Consider the following 15,869-nt stretch of genomic DNA (forward strand, 5'->3'; position numbering starts at 1 on the left):
TGCAACAGAATTTTGCTGACTGTGCGCCTGGAGTAATTCCGTAGCATAAGTGTTAGTTGCCGTCACTAACCATGGCCTTGAATTAAGGTTTTAGGTTGCCAAGCGCGGCCGTATGTTGTGAGAACCATAACTTGCAAGTGTTAGTTGCCGTCACTAACCATGGCCTTGAATTAAGGTGTTAGGTTGCCATGCGCGGCCGTATGTTGTGAGAAATATAATTTGCTGACTCAGCGCACGTGTACTGGCCATACGTGGGAATGTTGCAATAAGGGCAACTGGTGCGTGTTAACTTATATAAGTAGAGTTGGGATTCTACCGGGTATTTACCATTTTTATGGGTAAATACCAGGAAAATACCCGGAATATTCCTTTTTTGTATCTTTTTATGGGTATTTAAAAATCTTTTGAATCGGGGCTGCTTGGAACTACAAGTCAGTAATTAAATTTATACGTCATTTGAAATTAAAAAAATTTCGTTTTGATTTTAAACAAACAACCCAGCAAACACTCGGAGTCAACAATTAGTCTGAAAGGAGTCCAAACTTTGGATCGTTTGCACTCGTTATGGACTCATTTAGGAGCCTGAAGCGAAAGCTAGATGCTCATATCTTGCCTCTAACATATGTAAGTCTTATACAGGCCTCCTTCCGATATCATATATGAGCCTTATTGGCGTCATATACTGCTAATTTTGAGTCTTTTAATGACACTACTTCAGGGCGTTTGGGAAGTATTTTTGACATATATCCGAAGCGGAAAATATAAGGGAGAAAATTGTTGTGATAAAACTCCCATGAAGATAAGATAGAAATTAAATAAGTACTAGTTGAATTATTTATTTATGTAGAATAAATTTTCGCAGAAAATTTTCTGAGTTTTTATTCCGGAGCTGCCTAGTTTACTGATTTTAATACTTTTCGTTTGTTCATAATTTCATCAAATTCGAGTCATAAAAGGCTCTACGGTGATAGCATTTTTGAAGCTAATATTTTTCGGAGCCATATTGAACTCCAGAACTGTAAGAGAATGTTTATAGGGTACACATATTTACGCAAACAATGCTACCCCTCAAAGACGTTCACGGCGCTCGTAATTTAAGAATCCGAAAGGAATCCAAAATAAGTGGGCAATGTAGGAATCATAAAAGTGTCGAAACGCGTAGGAGGGTAAAAGAAAATTTTATTTTTGCCTTTTATTTAACGGCCTAAAAGCTCCTAACCTAGCATGCAAAAATTATCATTTATCAACTATTTATGTTCGTCACCGCGAGTTTGGAACATATTTTGAAACTTAGTTACGACAATTTTTCATTTTAATACAAAATGAATTACATTTGTTTATTATAGTTACCCTTGCTATTCTTTTTTTGTTTAAGCATCGACGTTTTTCCTTTCATGGACGCTTCTCGACATCTTTAATGTGCCCGCAAAGCTGTCACGCTCTGTCCTGGTGTGTCGAACTATATATAACCCCAAAAAGCCAATTCTGAATTGATTGGTTACGTAAGACTGGAACATCATGCTTGGGTATATGACTCATTGGGTTTGCGATAGTTGTTGATGTAGTTGCTTCATCTTGCGGTGTAGAGGATGGTGGATTCATTGTAAGCTTTTTGATTTGGAATGGTCACTTCACTTTTTATTTTTTTCTGAAATATTTTTTTATCTGAAATTAGCACTTCACACTTTGAGTTCTTCACAACGACTTAATGCATTCACAAAAACGGTTGCGTTATATATGGTCTACGAGACGAGGTAATAAGAATAAAATGGTAATTTCAATTCTACCTGCTGTCTCTTGTGGTGGCTTAAAAAAAACAACACAAACAATTTTACGATCTGAATTGTGTCACAGTGATACCTTCATTTTTTAAAACGGTTGAATAAAAAACCCACACAACTATGTTTACGACATGCAAATGCATCACAGTGATGCCTTGGTTTTAAAAGGGTTGTAAAAACGCTAATTTCTAATAATTTTTTTTAATTTCTTTTCTATTACTAAGTTAAATTCATTTTTAGCACGCTTTTATTAGCTTGGCCTGTATGTAACGGAATATTTGAGCTTAATTTTCACCGGTTTCTAGATGTCTGATTAATTTGAAACTTTGCATACGTATCAAGGACCGATGACAATGCATTAATGTGATGGTGTGGTGACATAAGGTCAATTGGCCTTATTACCAAATAGCCATTTAGCTGATTTTTTCATGTAAAGTGCAAAACCGGCGATTTTTTGAAATGTTTGCATGGTGAACCCCCCAGGGGGGTTCCAGGGGGTGTGCCACTGGCATCGGTGGGTCGGGCCTCCAAAGTTAGTGGGGGTCGGTCATACATTTGGACTCGATTGGAGCACTCTAAATGGGTCAAAGTGGGATTTTTCAAAATTTTCAAGTTCGACCCAAATTGGGGGACATCAGAATTCGTTTTAGAGGTATGGTTCCTTCGGCAAAGTTTCTTATTTTGATCCCTAGAATATGATTTTCACAGAGCAATGGGCGATATTTTGCCTCCCCACAAATCGACCCGGCCTAATATATATGTATGCAGTATATATGCATATGTATGGGGTGTATAAATTTATATACCTACATACGTATGTATCTTTGTACTAACGTCGTTAACTCTCCTCCCTCTTAAAACAGAGCGTCCCCGCTATGGTGCTGCTACGAGTTGCTGTTGATAAAGTTACTCATATAATTTATACATTTGGATATTCTTTGATATTTTGCGATCTTATGGTCTAAATTAATTTTACCATGCTTATGTGCTAAGGGACATACGTTAAATAGGCTATATTTAGTTTCGAGTATTGGCTATTTGTATATTGTTATAATTGCTTCTTTTAGGTAACAAATATGAATGTCGGCATATTCTAATATATTAACTATTGGAAGATCTAGTTTTTCGTGGTTTATTAAATCGTACACATCTTTCAAATTTAATGTGCCAAAATAAAAATGATTAGTTTTCGCTAAATTTATAGTGTTTGTTATTGATTTGAGTTCATTATAAACTTCTGTTATAACAATGTTTTCAGTTATTGTTTTGGGATCAATTGTTTCGAGTATTGTTTCGAACTGTGAGTTAATTGTTCTTTGCTTGTTATTATTTTCTATTAGCATATTAAGTGAAATATTTGATTTCTACAAGGTCATCGTGATCTGGTGTGCCAGTGATGAATTATAACACGGAGCCAAGAAAGTTTAGTGATCTTTTAGGTCTATAAATATTTGGATTGAGTTGATTTTTCATAGTTTCGATTTTGTTCACTAAATGGTTTTCTAGATTATATGATGATTTCATTATACTTTCGTATCGCGCTAGTATTTTTGAAAGGTTAGATATGTGATGCAAGAAAGCTGTATCCTGATAAATGTAGACAGGGTCGGTTTCGACTAGAACAATTTCCTATTAGCTAAATCTATTATATTGTCGCAAAGGGCGATAGAGAAGAGTAAGGTAAACACTATTCCGTACATGCCTTTACTCTAATATTGTCCTTATGGATAATGACTTTTATTTGTCGTTACTGTTTCGCCGTTGTCTTTTTTGACAATATGTCTCGCGTATTTTTTTTACGTTTTTATTCCGTCTATGCGTCTTTGAATATATTACGTTTCCTTCTTTGTAGTTGAGTTGTTTGCGATTGCGGTTGTGGTATCGCAAAACTCTCTCTTGGTTTTGTTGAAGACGCTCTTTGATGTCAGGATACCCCCTTTGATTGAAGGCCACGTCATCGGGCTTCTCGTTGGTTACCGAATGGATAGTTTTGTTGTATTTTCGGACTGCTTCAAATATCTGTTCAGCAGGTGCCGAACTGTGTTGATGTGCTAAAACTGTAGCGAGTTCTATTATGGTACCGCTTGTTGTCGAATGATAGGCTGGAGTTTTGGTATGCGTTATTTGTAGTCGCTTGTATATTTCGTGTGCACATATGCCAGTAAATATTGATTCGTTATCTGTCATTACAAACTTTGCGTTTAGGTATATTTGTGATAGTATCTCGTCAACGTATTTGTATGTGTCCTTTGATGGTATTTGTCTCAAATTGCAGAATTTTGAATATTTGTCGGTTGAACTAATGTACATATTAGTGCTCATAAAAAAAAAGTCTATGTGTATGTATTTGCCTACCTTGTCCGGTACTGGTGCTGAACCTATTTATTTGGTCAGCGTTCATATTTGTGTGTGAGGCAAATTTCGCAGTCCTGTACTTCCTTTTTACAAGCGTCACGTATGTCCGGCCAGTAATATTTGAGCTAAATTTCCTGTGCGTAATTTTTGTAGTTTCTGTGAGCACGTCTGTGTGTGTCTTGTATGATTTGTCCTTGTTGTTCGGTTTCGGTGATGTCGTCAACCAATTTTTGGCGCTAGTACAATCGATACAGTTGGAAATGTGTTGATAATATCATTTTCGTCGTAAAATAATATTTCCTCGTCTATTTGCAGGGCATAAGTTACCTTTGGTCTAATTATATTTTTTAGTCTGTCTAGCAATTCAGTTTTGGTGTTAAAAAAAAATCGTATGTCGGCTGTTAGAAAATATTGTGAGGATATTTCGATGGAATTCTGACCGGACTGTGTTACAATAATTTGATTTCTAAATGCGTTTAGTGGTTGCTTTACTCGTTTGAGTTTTTGTGTTGGGGAGCTTGGTGCTGAATGTTGGGAGTCATCAGAGTTTACAGTGTTGTTTATTTGCTGGCAAGAAAGTGCATCAGCGACAACGTTCCGATGTCCGGGTTTGTAAACGTGTTTTGAGCCGTATTCTTCGATGAAATTTTTCCATCTTTAAAATTTATTAAACTATTTTATGAGCTCGAGGCCTTATCCAAATAAAAACGCAGTATAAATATTTTATATTTGTATTTTTATTTTGTATTCGATATTTCGACTTCAGTCTGAAGTCATTATCAGGAACAATTGAGTATGTTATGCAGCCTCGAGCTCATAAAATAGTTTAATAAATTTTAAAGATTAAAGGCCAATAATAATTTTATAAAAAAAATGTTTCCATCTTTTCAATTTTGTATTGGGATTTTTCTCTGATATAGAGAAGATTAAAGATTGATGGTCAGTGTAAATTGTTAAATCTGCTATACCATTCAAGTAATTACGTAGTGTCTGTAGTGACCATACAATTGCGAGTAACTCTTTCTCATTCGTGGAGTAATTCTGTTCTGTTTCACTGAGCGTTCGTGAAATAAATGATATGGGTTTTTGGTTTTGAGATACAGTAGTCGCTCACAAATTAGAACCCCCAGTAATTAGAATCAATTGTTTCAATACATTACACGATCTGAAATTAGAATCGAAAATTCTAATTTCTGAGCGTATTTTGTTTTTGAAAATTTGAAATGTCAAATAAACGTAAGAAAAATATTTTGTGCTTGGAAACCAAAGTTCAGATCTTGGAAAAGCTTGGCAAATGTGTTCAAGGAAGCGGTTAGCCCTAGAATTTGATGTGGTGCCATACTCCATCAAATCGAATAAATCATCAATTTTACACGCTGTATTAGAAATACCTATCATGAGGCTAACAAAAAATCGTTGCACATCGCTGAACATTAGTTATGAAATTTTTTATTCATTTTTGGCTTTTTTAATGTATTTCTATCGACCTTTAATGTATTTTTAATGAAAAAATATATTTATTGTAATTGGAGTTTTTGTTTTTTCGATCTTTTTTTGATTTAACGTATATATACATATATGTATATTTAATAAAAAAACATGTGATATGTATTTTACTGGATTGTTATTTTATGTTTCCTTGTTTTTTATGAATAAAATTGAATAAGACAAAATTTCATTGTAGTTTATTAATGCAAATTGACTTAATTTTTAAGGTTTTATACAAATAAAAGAACGTCCAGGAATTAGAATTTTTCAAAAATTAGAACCACCCTAAAAACAAAGTGGTTCTAATTTGTGAGCGTCTACTGTAATACGGCTCCTATAGCGTAATTACTAGCATCTGTGGTTAATTCAAAAGGTTTGTTAAAATTTGGTTGGAAGAGTTCAACTTGGACTTGCAGTTCCTCTTATTTTATTCTAGTGCAAGTTCATCTAAGGTGATTTTTATTTTTGCGCTTTGATTCTTTGATATGCCACCTGTTGTAAATTGATTATTCCACGCACTTTAGTAAAAGACACGACATATTTGGTAGTAATTCAAACCGGAAGTAAGTACATATTTATTCAGTAGAAAAGTGGATACATATTCAGAGTTGCATTTAATGGTTTTAAGTGTCGTTCGATTTTACACTTCAATACTTTTCCTGAACGACATCTTTTTATTCTTAAGATTAATTAATATATTTTTCGTTAATTACATTGGTTGCGTGCTAATTCAAGATCATTAATTTAAACAGTATAATTAATTGTAATTAATATTTTCATTTCATTTGTAAACGAAACATTGTATTATTATTATTTTTTTAATTTTGTTGGAGTCTAAGTGATTTACAAATATTGATATGATTTAACTTGGCTATGCCTTTGGTTAGGATGTCTGCTAGCATGTCGTTGGTTGGTATGTATATCAACTTAATTTTGCCTTTATCCAAGTGTTGACGAATAAATTTACCTTTAATGTCAACGTGTTTTGTGCGAGGTGAGTACGAATTGGTCAAAGCCACTTGTATGGCACTTTTATTATCGCAATAAAGAGTCATGCCACTGGAAGTGTTTAGCATCAACTCTTCTTGTAATCGCATTAATTACGTTGATTCTTGAATCGCTGATGTCATGGCCATGAATTCTGCTTCAGTTGAAGATAGAGCAACAGTTCGCTGTCGTCGAGTACACCAAGATATCGGACCTCCCTGGAACATAAATATATAGCCCGTCGTTGATCGCCTTTCATCGAGGCCACCAGCCCAATCTGCGTCGCAATATCCAGTAAGATTGCTGGCTTCTCTGCTAAACACAATGCTGTAATTCATGGTGCCCTTTATGTAACGCATTACGCGCTTCACTGCAATCCAGTGTGCTTTTCCTGGATTTGTTGAAAAACGACTGATAAGGTTTACAGCAAAACTGATGTCAGGACGCGTTATTTGTGCGGCAAACAATAAGCACCCAACGGCTTGCATATGCGAGATTTTCGACATATCACGCTGTTCAGACTCGTTAGTAGGACACATTGTGGCACTCAAACGCTGATTCAAGTCAATTGGTGTTGCCACCGGGTTGCTATCAAGTATTCCAAAACGCTTCAACATATCTGTTATATATTGAGACTGGTCAACTTCGAGAGTGCCTTTCTTAATGTCTCTAGTAATACGCATACCTAATACTGATGATACTTCACCAAGATTTTTCATGAAAGTTGCTTTTTCAGCGTAATCATGTTAGATTCGTCATTTGAAAACAAAAGTACGTCGTCGACATATACGGCAACGAATAGCATTACGTTGTTGTGTACTTTGTAATATACACATTGGTCTACGGTACTTCGGGTAAGACCTATCTTTAGCAAAACATGATTGAATTTCTCATTCCACAATCGACTTGATTGTTTCAGTCCGTATAAAGATTTTAAAAGCTTAGAAACACGACCAGAACCATCATCAAATCCGTTGGGTTGTACCATATAAATCTCGTCGTTTATTTCAGCATTGAGAAATGCTGTGACTGCATCCATCTGATGGATAAGTAGGTCATCTTTTGCAGCTAACGCCAGGAGAAAACGCAGCGAGGTGTATCTAACTACAGGAGCAAACGTATCCTCATAGTCAATACCCTTTATTTGACTACACCCTTTGATCACTAATCTAGCTTTCCGTCGTATTACCGCACCATTTGCGTCTGTTTTTGTTTTAAACACCCACCTGGATTTCAGTGCTTTCTTACCAGGTGGCAGTTCACTCAAACACCATGTATTGTTCGAGTGGTGAGAGTTCATTTCATTATTTACAGCGGCTTTCCACTCATTTGCATGTTCGCCGGCCATTGCCTCTACTAGATTTTGAGGTTCATTCCATACAAAATCGGTTACACAAAAATTGTAACCATCTCTTTTGGCACCGCACTCTTTCAATTATTGTTCGGTTAAACCGCTCAGCCACTCCGTTTTGCTCAGGTGTATATGGTGAGGTGGTTTGATCCACAATACCTTCCGACAAACAGAAGTTCTTAAATTTTACGTTAATATACTCGGTGCCATTATCTGAACGAATCACTTTTATTTTGCGCGAACACTGATTCTCAACCAGTTTCTTGAATTTGACGAACTCATAAACGAATTTCAATAAATAACTAGCGCCAGAGAAAGACTTCTGCAAATGGACCCATTACGTCCGTGTGTACTAAATCGAGCAAATTTTTTGCCCGACTGCCACTGCTTTTAAAGGAAGCCCCCGTTTGCTTTCCTTGCACACAAACCACACAATTATCTGTACTTGCTTTTTCAAAGTCAATACCAACAGATGCACATTTAACTTTTTTAAATGCTCTGGGCAAATGTGCCCCATTCTTCTAACCATAGCTGATAATTATCGCGAGTAAAAAATGCATTGTTGCTTTTCGAGTCGTGACTATATTCTGTATCACAATTTAGACGATATAAGCCATTCACCACATTTGCGGTTGCTATCAACTTTTTGTTGCTATTGTAAATTTTGCACTCATTACCTTCGAACATAATTTTATTTCCATTCATAGCCATTTGTCGTACCGATAGCAAATTTGCACACAGGTCTGGTACGTATTCCACATTTTTCACTACAGCATCTGTTTGTTTTTTGTTCGCGTATAAACGCATATTTACGTCACCTTTTGATTTGACTTTAATTGTTTTATTATTTGCAACTAGAATGTTTTTATTTACAACTGGCACTTCATCAACGATCACATTACAATTTCTAGTCATGTGTGAGGTTGCGCCAGAATCAACAAACCATTCTTCTTTATTACGAATGTCATGCGAAAGAAGTGATGCGAAAAGAGCACTTCTGCTCTTTTTGACGTTACCATCGCGCTTAATTTTGTTAGGACAATTTCTAGCAATATGACCAAGCTGCGTGCAAGAATGGCATCGAAATTGATTTGATTGATTTGACTTTCCCTTAAAGTTGGACTTTGTGGTTGAATAAAGTGCATTCTCACCACATGTATTCGCGTTATCAAATTTAACATCTTGCAACAAGAGTGTTTTTATGCTATCGATCGTAAGTTTATCTTTGGTGTTTTCGACGGCTAACACAAGTGAACGAAATTCGTCTGGTAGCCTCGCCAACATTAACGATGCGGTAAGCTCTTCGTCGATGTTGAAGCCGGCATTTTGCACTTTAAGTGACGTCATCACGACCGAATTTATGTATTCCTGTACTGATACGTAATTAGAAAGTTTACACTTCACTAGTTGCTTTAATAACTCCACTTTTCGCGTAAGACCAGTGTCTTCATATGCGGAAAATAATGCTTTCCATGCGTGATGAGCCGTTGTAGCCATAGCGATATGTGAAAAGTTATTTGGCTCTATCATCAGGGTTATTTCAGCTAGTGCACGTTCATCGCTGTCTTTTTCCTTGTCTGAAGGTTCTGCGGGTAGTTCTGTTTCAACTACCTTCCAGCACCTTTATTACAAGATAGGATTTGGCGTGGCGCTTCCAAACCTCGAAATTTTCGCGACTTTTTAATTTTTCGAATGGAAATGTTACTGCGTTTGTCGCCATGTTGAGAAAAAAATCACTGATTATTCTGTTAAAAACAATCAATCCGCAATTAATAAATGTAATTTTAAGGTTATTAGTGGACTAACCAAAAAATTAGTATTAGTGCGTACACAAACAAAGAATATCAAGCACTTATATCCACTAAAACATATTTACATAGTCATGCTTCTAAAATGAATAACCGCTCATAAGCCACGAAGCAGTTCAGTACTCAATTGTCTTATTGAGCAAGAAAGTCAACTGTTTTATATGAAAACACTAATGGCGGGTTTTACAATGCATTTTTAAGTCGAACTTAAGTTTAGTTTAAGATTTTGCGTTTCACCAACAGTTTCGTTAGCTGAACTTAAGTTGAACTTAAGTCTCCAACTTTGACAAATTAAGTTGTTCTTATTATCTTTATGAACAGCTGATTATATGTTGCAAATTCAATTTGGAAGATCTAATTGAGACAATTTAAACAAATTTATTAAAATATGGATTTTGATTGGAGTAGCGATGACTCGGAATATGAGGAAGTAATAAATATTGTTGTGTTAAGGAGAATAAAAATAATTCGTGAGCGTCCACAATATTTCCAACTATGCGATGAAAAAGATTTTCGCGACCGCTTTCGACTTAGCAAACAAACATCTTGGGGTGCCCTCAATTTAATTAAAGATGCTATAAAACATAAAACTGAAAGGTTTGTGTTTGCCTTTCTTACTATTTCCTGTAGCATTATGAGCTATCTTATTGTTTTCAGGAACTATGCTTTGTGTCCAGAGAGGATGTTTTTATTAACACTACGATTTTATGCAACAGGAGGAATGCTGCAAACTGTTGGCGACTTATTTGGGGTCTCCAAAGCAACTGCGTCACAAGCAATAACATTAACATTGTAAGGTTCCATTTCGGAACCTCCGGAAAAGTTGTACATAAGTGCACACCCTACTGCACACTCCACAATCAATTAACAAACAAAGTATTTTACTTTGGTTTTCAGTTCTTTTATTTAGTGTTAGTTTCCAGTTTCTTCCTTTAATGCATAGTTTTAATTCTATGCACTATACTTAGTGTTGTAGTTATTTGGTTTCAAAATAATTTAGTTTTTTTTTTAAATTTGCTCGCACTTCTTTGAGTGGTCACTTGAATGTACAAATTTATATCGTGTCTATAACATTTTTTATGTCAGTGATGTGGGCCGTAGTTGTATTTGACATGCGCGTTGCCACCTGTACGCGCCTGTCAAATACAACTTAAGGGCAAACCACATAGAGTACCTTATTATATTCTGGTGTAAGGCTTATGTTCCTTATATCACCCTTCCTTTTCAAAAGAAGAATTTGGCAAATTAAACACGTGTGCCATATTCTTCTTTTGTATTCTATTAATTGGTTCGGATGAACGAAAATATTAGGGTGTACCTTCCTTTTTGAAATTCGTTCATCCGGAGCAATTTTATGACTATTTAAAATATGTTAATTAAAATTGTGGGATTTTGAATCTTTGTTTGTACAATATTTACATTTTATATATTCAACTTAAGGCTTTTTGTTGTTTATAAAATATTAATTTGTTTTTTTTTTTTCGCTTGTACTATACTATGAATAATTTCGAATTACATTTTTTCGTTTTGATATACAAAATTTTGTGTTCTATATATATTCTTGTTTTGTTTTTATATATATATTTTTTTTTGTTGCCTTCGTGGCTATTTAATAATGACGAGTATGAAATTACTTCTAAAAATTTTGGATTTTGTTCAATTAAAGTATTACGGTAATATTAATTTACTTTACTAAGGCGGTTTTTATGTACCACTTTTTCTTTGCTTTTAACTTCATCGAAAATAGTTACATTAGGTTCGTTAATTTTGGTTATTGTAAACGGACCTTGATACATATTTTCGTGTTTATGATGTGGTTCTTTCTGTAAAAGTACTTTATCTCCGATTTTTACAACTTAAGGACGTACCGTTTTATCATACAGGTTTTTAGTTTGTAATTTATTTTTATTAATTAGATTTTGTGCCATTTTGTGCGTTTTCTGCATCCTAAACTTAACTTCTTTGGCATAGTTTTCGACATTATAGATCGGGTCAATTTTTTCTTTTGTTAATTCATTAGGCAAAGTCTTTTCATTCCGCAATGTCCACCAGAAATGGGATCATTATGGTAAATTTTCATAAGTTTTAATTTTGTATCTTCATCTGTTACTGTCTCCACTGGATCTGTTAAAATAATTTCTAATGATTTTAAAATTTTATTTCCAATATTTTTGAAATTTGTAATAGTATAATGTTCGAACATAATATCGTTTTTAGGCCATTCAATTTTCTTAATCTTGTGTTTTCCAGCTTCTGATTCAAGCCTCGAAAGTAATTTCTCTAGAGTCATTATTTCGTTAGCAAGCTCAAAACTAAGTAACTCGAGTTTCTTATGTTTAATATGCGCAAAAATTCTTAAATTTGTTGTTTTATTATTTTTATCGTACGTAATTGCGGATCTTATTCGTGAGACTTTTTTCGAAAAATTAAAATTTGTCGTAGACATGTAAAGTAATTTGTTTTTCGTCGTTTTTGTCTGTTTTCCTATGTAAATTTTCGTCGGTTGCCTTTTTTGTCATGGCTCTTGTCTGTACTGCCAAAATGTGTTTGTTAGCTTCTTTAATCTCATCGATTGTTATACGCGATAGTGCATCAGCACAAACGTTTGATTTACCTTTTATATATACAATAGTAAAGTTATATTCAGACAGTTCCAGTATTATTCTTGAAAGTTTTGAAGATGGGTCTTTCATATTGAATAAGTATACTAGAGGTCTATGGTATGATTTTACAATTAAATGGGTGCCATAAACGTATGGTAGAAATTGCTTGATTGCAAAGTAAATAGCTAAAAGCTCTAATTCTATAATGGGTTTTTTCTGTTCGGCGTTAGTAAATGCTTTAGAAGCGAAACAAATTGGTAAACACTACCTTGTTGTTCTTCACTCAAAATAGCGCCACATCCAGTTGTGGAAGCATCAACTGTAATAATGAATTGTTTAGTAAAATCTGGATATTGAAGTAATTTTAGTGAAAGTAACTCTGCTTTCAAAGATAAAAATGCTCTTTCGCACTCTACATCCCATACAAATTCAACTCTTTTTCTGCTTAATCGGTTTAGAGGCGCTGTCAGAGATGCAAAATTGGGTATAAACCGTCTGTAATAGTTTGCAAACGCGACGAATTGTCGTACCGCGTCTTTGTCAGTCGGTTTTGTATACTTTTTAATTGCGTTTATTTTAGAGTCGTCTGGCAACAAACCTTTGGCTGAACATTTGTGACCTAAAAATGTAACTTCTGGTCGTAAAAAGTTGCATTTATTTGGGTTAAGTTTGAGATTAAAAGACCTACAAGTCTCGAAAACTTTTGAAAGATTTTTAATATGGTGTGCTTCGCTACAACCTATGACGATAATATCGTCGACGTACAAAAATGCGACATTGGGTGGTATACCCGAAAAAGCTATGGTCATCATTCGTGAGAATGAATTTGGTGCTATATTTAAGCCGAATGGAATCACTTTCCATCTAAATGCGCCACGGTCTGTGCTGAAAGAAGTAATGTCACGTGAGTCAGGATGCAAGGGGATTTGATGAAATCCTGAAAAAATATCTAATGTGGAAAAATACTTTGCTCTACCGAGATTATCTAAAATATCGTCAACTCTAGCTAGTGGAAATTTATCAGCAATGAGTTTTTTGTTTACTGCGCGAAAATCTACGCACATACGATAAGCTTTTTGACCATTTGTATCTTTCTTTGGGACTACAATCAAAGGACTATTGTAATTCGAATAACTGGGTTCAATCAAATCATTGTCTAACAATTTATTTACTTGGCGATTTATTTCTTCGCGTTGAGAGTATGGCAATCTATAGTTTTTAACATATACCGGTTCGTTGTCTGTCAGTCTTAATTTTTGCTCGTAAAAGTTATTTAAAGTCATTTTGTCCATGTCAAGAGCGAAAATGTCGGCATAATCTATGCAAAGGTCAATTAATTTACTATGAGCATGTTGAGGTATTTGATTTTTTAAAATTGAAGTCAGTTTTTTCGTACGTTTGTCTTCTGTTTCTGTCTTGTTAATTGTATAAACATTGTAGTTTGAAAGTTTTTCTGTCCGAATACTTTTTCTTTTTACATACTTTACATCATCCGTGGTGTTGATGACTTTGATTATTGGGTTACTGGAATTAACAATGCACCTAGCTGTGAAAACACCTTTTTCAATTTCCTGCGAGTCCACGAAAAGTGGTTCGGGTGAATCGCCTAAATCAAAAAGTCTGAATATTTCACATCTTGGTGGAATGATACAACTGTCGCTTTCTGTTCCGTGCAGGATTGGTATCGCGACTTTTTCATTACCTACCCGAAAGGAAGTACTGTTTCTTTCATAATTAATAATGAATTTGTTAATTTTCAGAAAATCCTTACCCAGTATGCCATCGGATGGAATATTAAAGTCTTCATTTACTACATGTAAAGTATGTTTAATAGAAAAGTTTGAAAAATTTAAATTTACGGTAATTTTACCTAAAGTGGAAACTGAATTGGAAGTGACACCGGTAATGTTAATAATGTCGTTCGTATTTAAGGAAATATTTCTGTCTAAACATGATATCTTTATTAAAGAAATGTCCGCTTGAGTGTCTACTAGGAAAGAACAAAATTTTTGTGACTCGTTAAGTTGTAATTCAATGAAATTAGAGTAATTTAAATTTAAACAATAGATGGCTATTGGTGAGGGAAGTTCGCTTACTCGCTTAATTCGCCTCCCTCAGAGTTCGCTCCTGAGGGGCACTGGCGTTTAAAGCGCGAACGTTTGCGTTTCTACCTCTTCCGTTGGATGATCTAGAATTGTTACCTCCATTGTTACTATTATTTGTATTTGGATTGGAATTTGTAATTGGACGCGTATTATTATTGTTGTTATTCTGGTATCTATTTCCATTATAATTCCTATATCTTTGATTATTATTGCCGTTATAGTTGCTGTTGTATGCAAATGAATTATTGTTTCTATAGCCAGTATAGCCGCGGTTTGGGTAAAAACCTCGATAACTACCACGTGAATTTCTGAATGTGTTGTTACCACGTGATCGAAAAGCTAGAACCTGACGTTAAGTTACTTCGTTGTTTTGTTCTACAATTAATTTTGCTACTACGTCTTTCGGATCAGTAAATGCTGTTGAGGCTAAAATGGTTTTTACTAAATTTGATTTTGCATTTAAACGACACACGTTAACAGGTTGTTTGACTGCCATTTCGTGAGCTTTCGCTTTAGTGATCCCTTCAATAATAAGAGACCGCTCAAGTGAGTCAGCTAAATCTTCAACTTTTTTGGCAAAATCTGTATAATTGTTACCGTTAACATGCAACGCTGCAATTCTCCCTGCTACAACTTTCGAGTTGTCTGGTCTGATCCTATTACGTAGAGCTGTTTTAATATCATTGACTGAAGTTACTTGCCATTATCGCTATAAAAATATCATTTAAATCTGCAGTAGTGAATTGTTCAAGTAATGCAATTTTGTCTATAAAAGAATCAAGTGCTAGAGGATCACCACTGTAGTTTTCTCTAATAGAATTAGCACATGTGCTAATAAAAATTCTCTTTTCCTCAAGTGTTGCCATGATTTGATCGTTAAGACCTGGAGCTGAATTAGCAGAAGGTGAGGCCACGTTTGTACTATTTGGATCGTTAAGATCTGATTTTAAAGTAGAAGTTGAAGTTAATATTTCACTAGTTGAATCGTTAAGATTTGAAACTAAATTAGAAGTTAAATTTTTACTGGAAGAATCTTCGAAGCCTGGGAAATCTGCTGACAACGATAATTTATTTTCCTGTTTGGTGACTTTATCGGTCGAAGATGAAGTTAAACTTTCGTAGCTTGAGGCTGATTTATCGGAATCGGATTCTGAATCTGAAGTTTTTTGCACTTGCTTACCACTTCTAAGGTTGTACATATGAAATTATCAGAATAGCACAGATAATTCAGTTCAAACTATGAAATTAATGAAGTATTTATTTGAATGTCTGAATTTATATTTAAGCTGAAATATTGAGGAAAAAGAAAAAAAAAATTTGTAAAATTGAACTGATTTATAGGTGAATAGTCGCTAAAGAAATATTTAACAATTTATTTGAAGAATTAGTGA

At 34.6% G+C, this 15,869-nt stretch overlaps 1 protein-coding gene across 5 annotated transcripts in view; it reads left to right on the forward strand.

Moving 5' to 3' along the window:
* Positions 1 to 15,869, forward strand: part of GlcAT-I (Glucuronyltransferase I) — a 160,246-nt gene that overhangs the window by 26,802 nt on the left and 117,575 nt on the right. Inside the window, exon 3 of one of the 5 annotated variants that reach the window (XR_010952471.1) lies at positions 1,376 to 2,798. The exons of the other annotated variants lie outside the window; for them this stretch is intronic. The gene's annotated coding sequence lies outside the window, so the exon portion shown is untranslated. Of the gene's footprint in view, positions 1 to 1,375; positions 2,799 to 15,869 lie in introns of those variants that run through there. 5 annotated transcript variants of the gene reach the window in all.

This window comes from Eurosta solidaginis, chromosome 4 (assembly GCF_040869045.1).
Source record: "Eurosta solidaginis isolate ZX-2024a chromosome 4, ASM4086904v1, whole genome shotgun sequence".
In the NCBI taxonomy this organism is placed as follows: domain Eukaryota; kingdom Metazoa; phylum Arthropoda; class Insecta; order Diptera; family Tephritidae; genus Eurosta; species Eurosta solidaginis.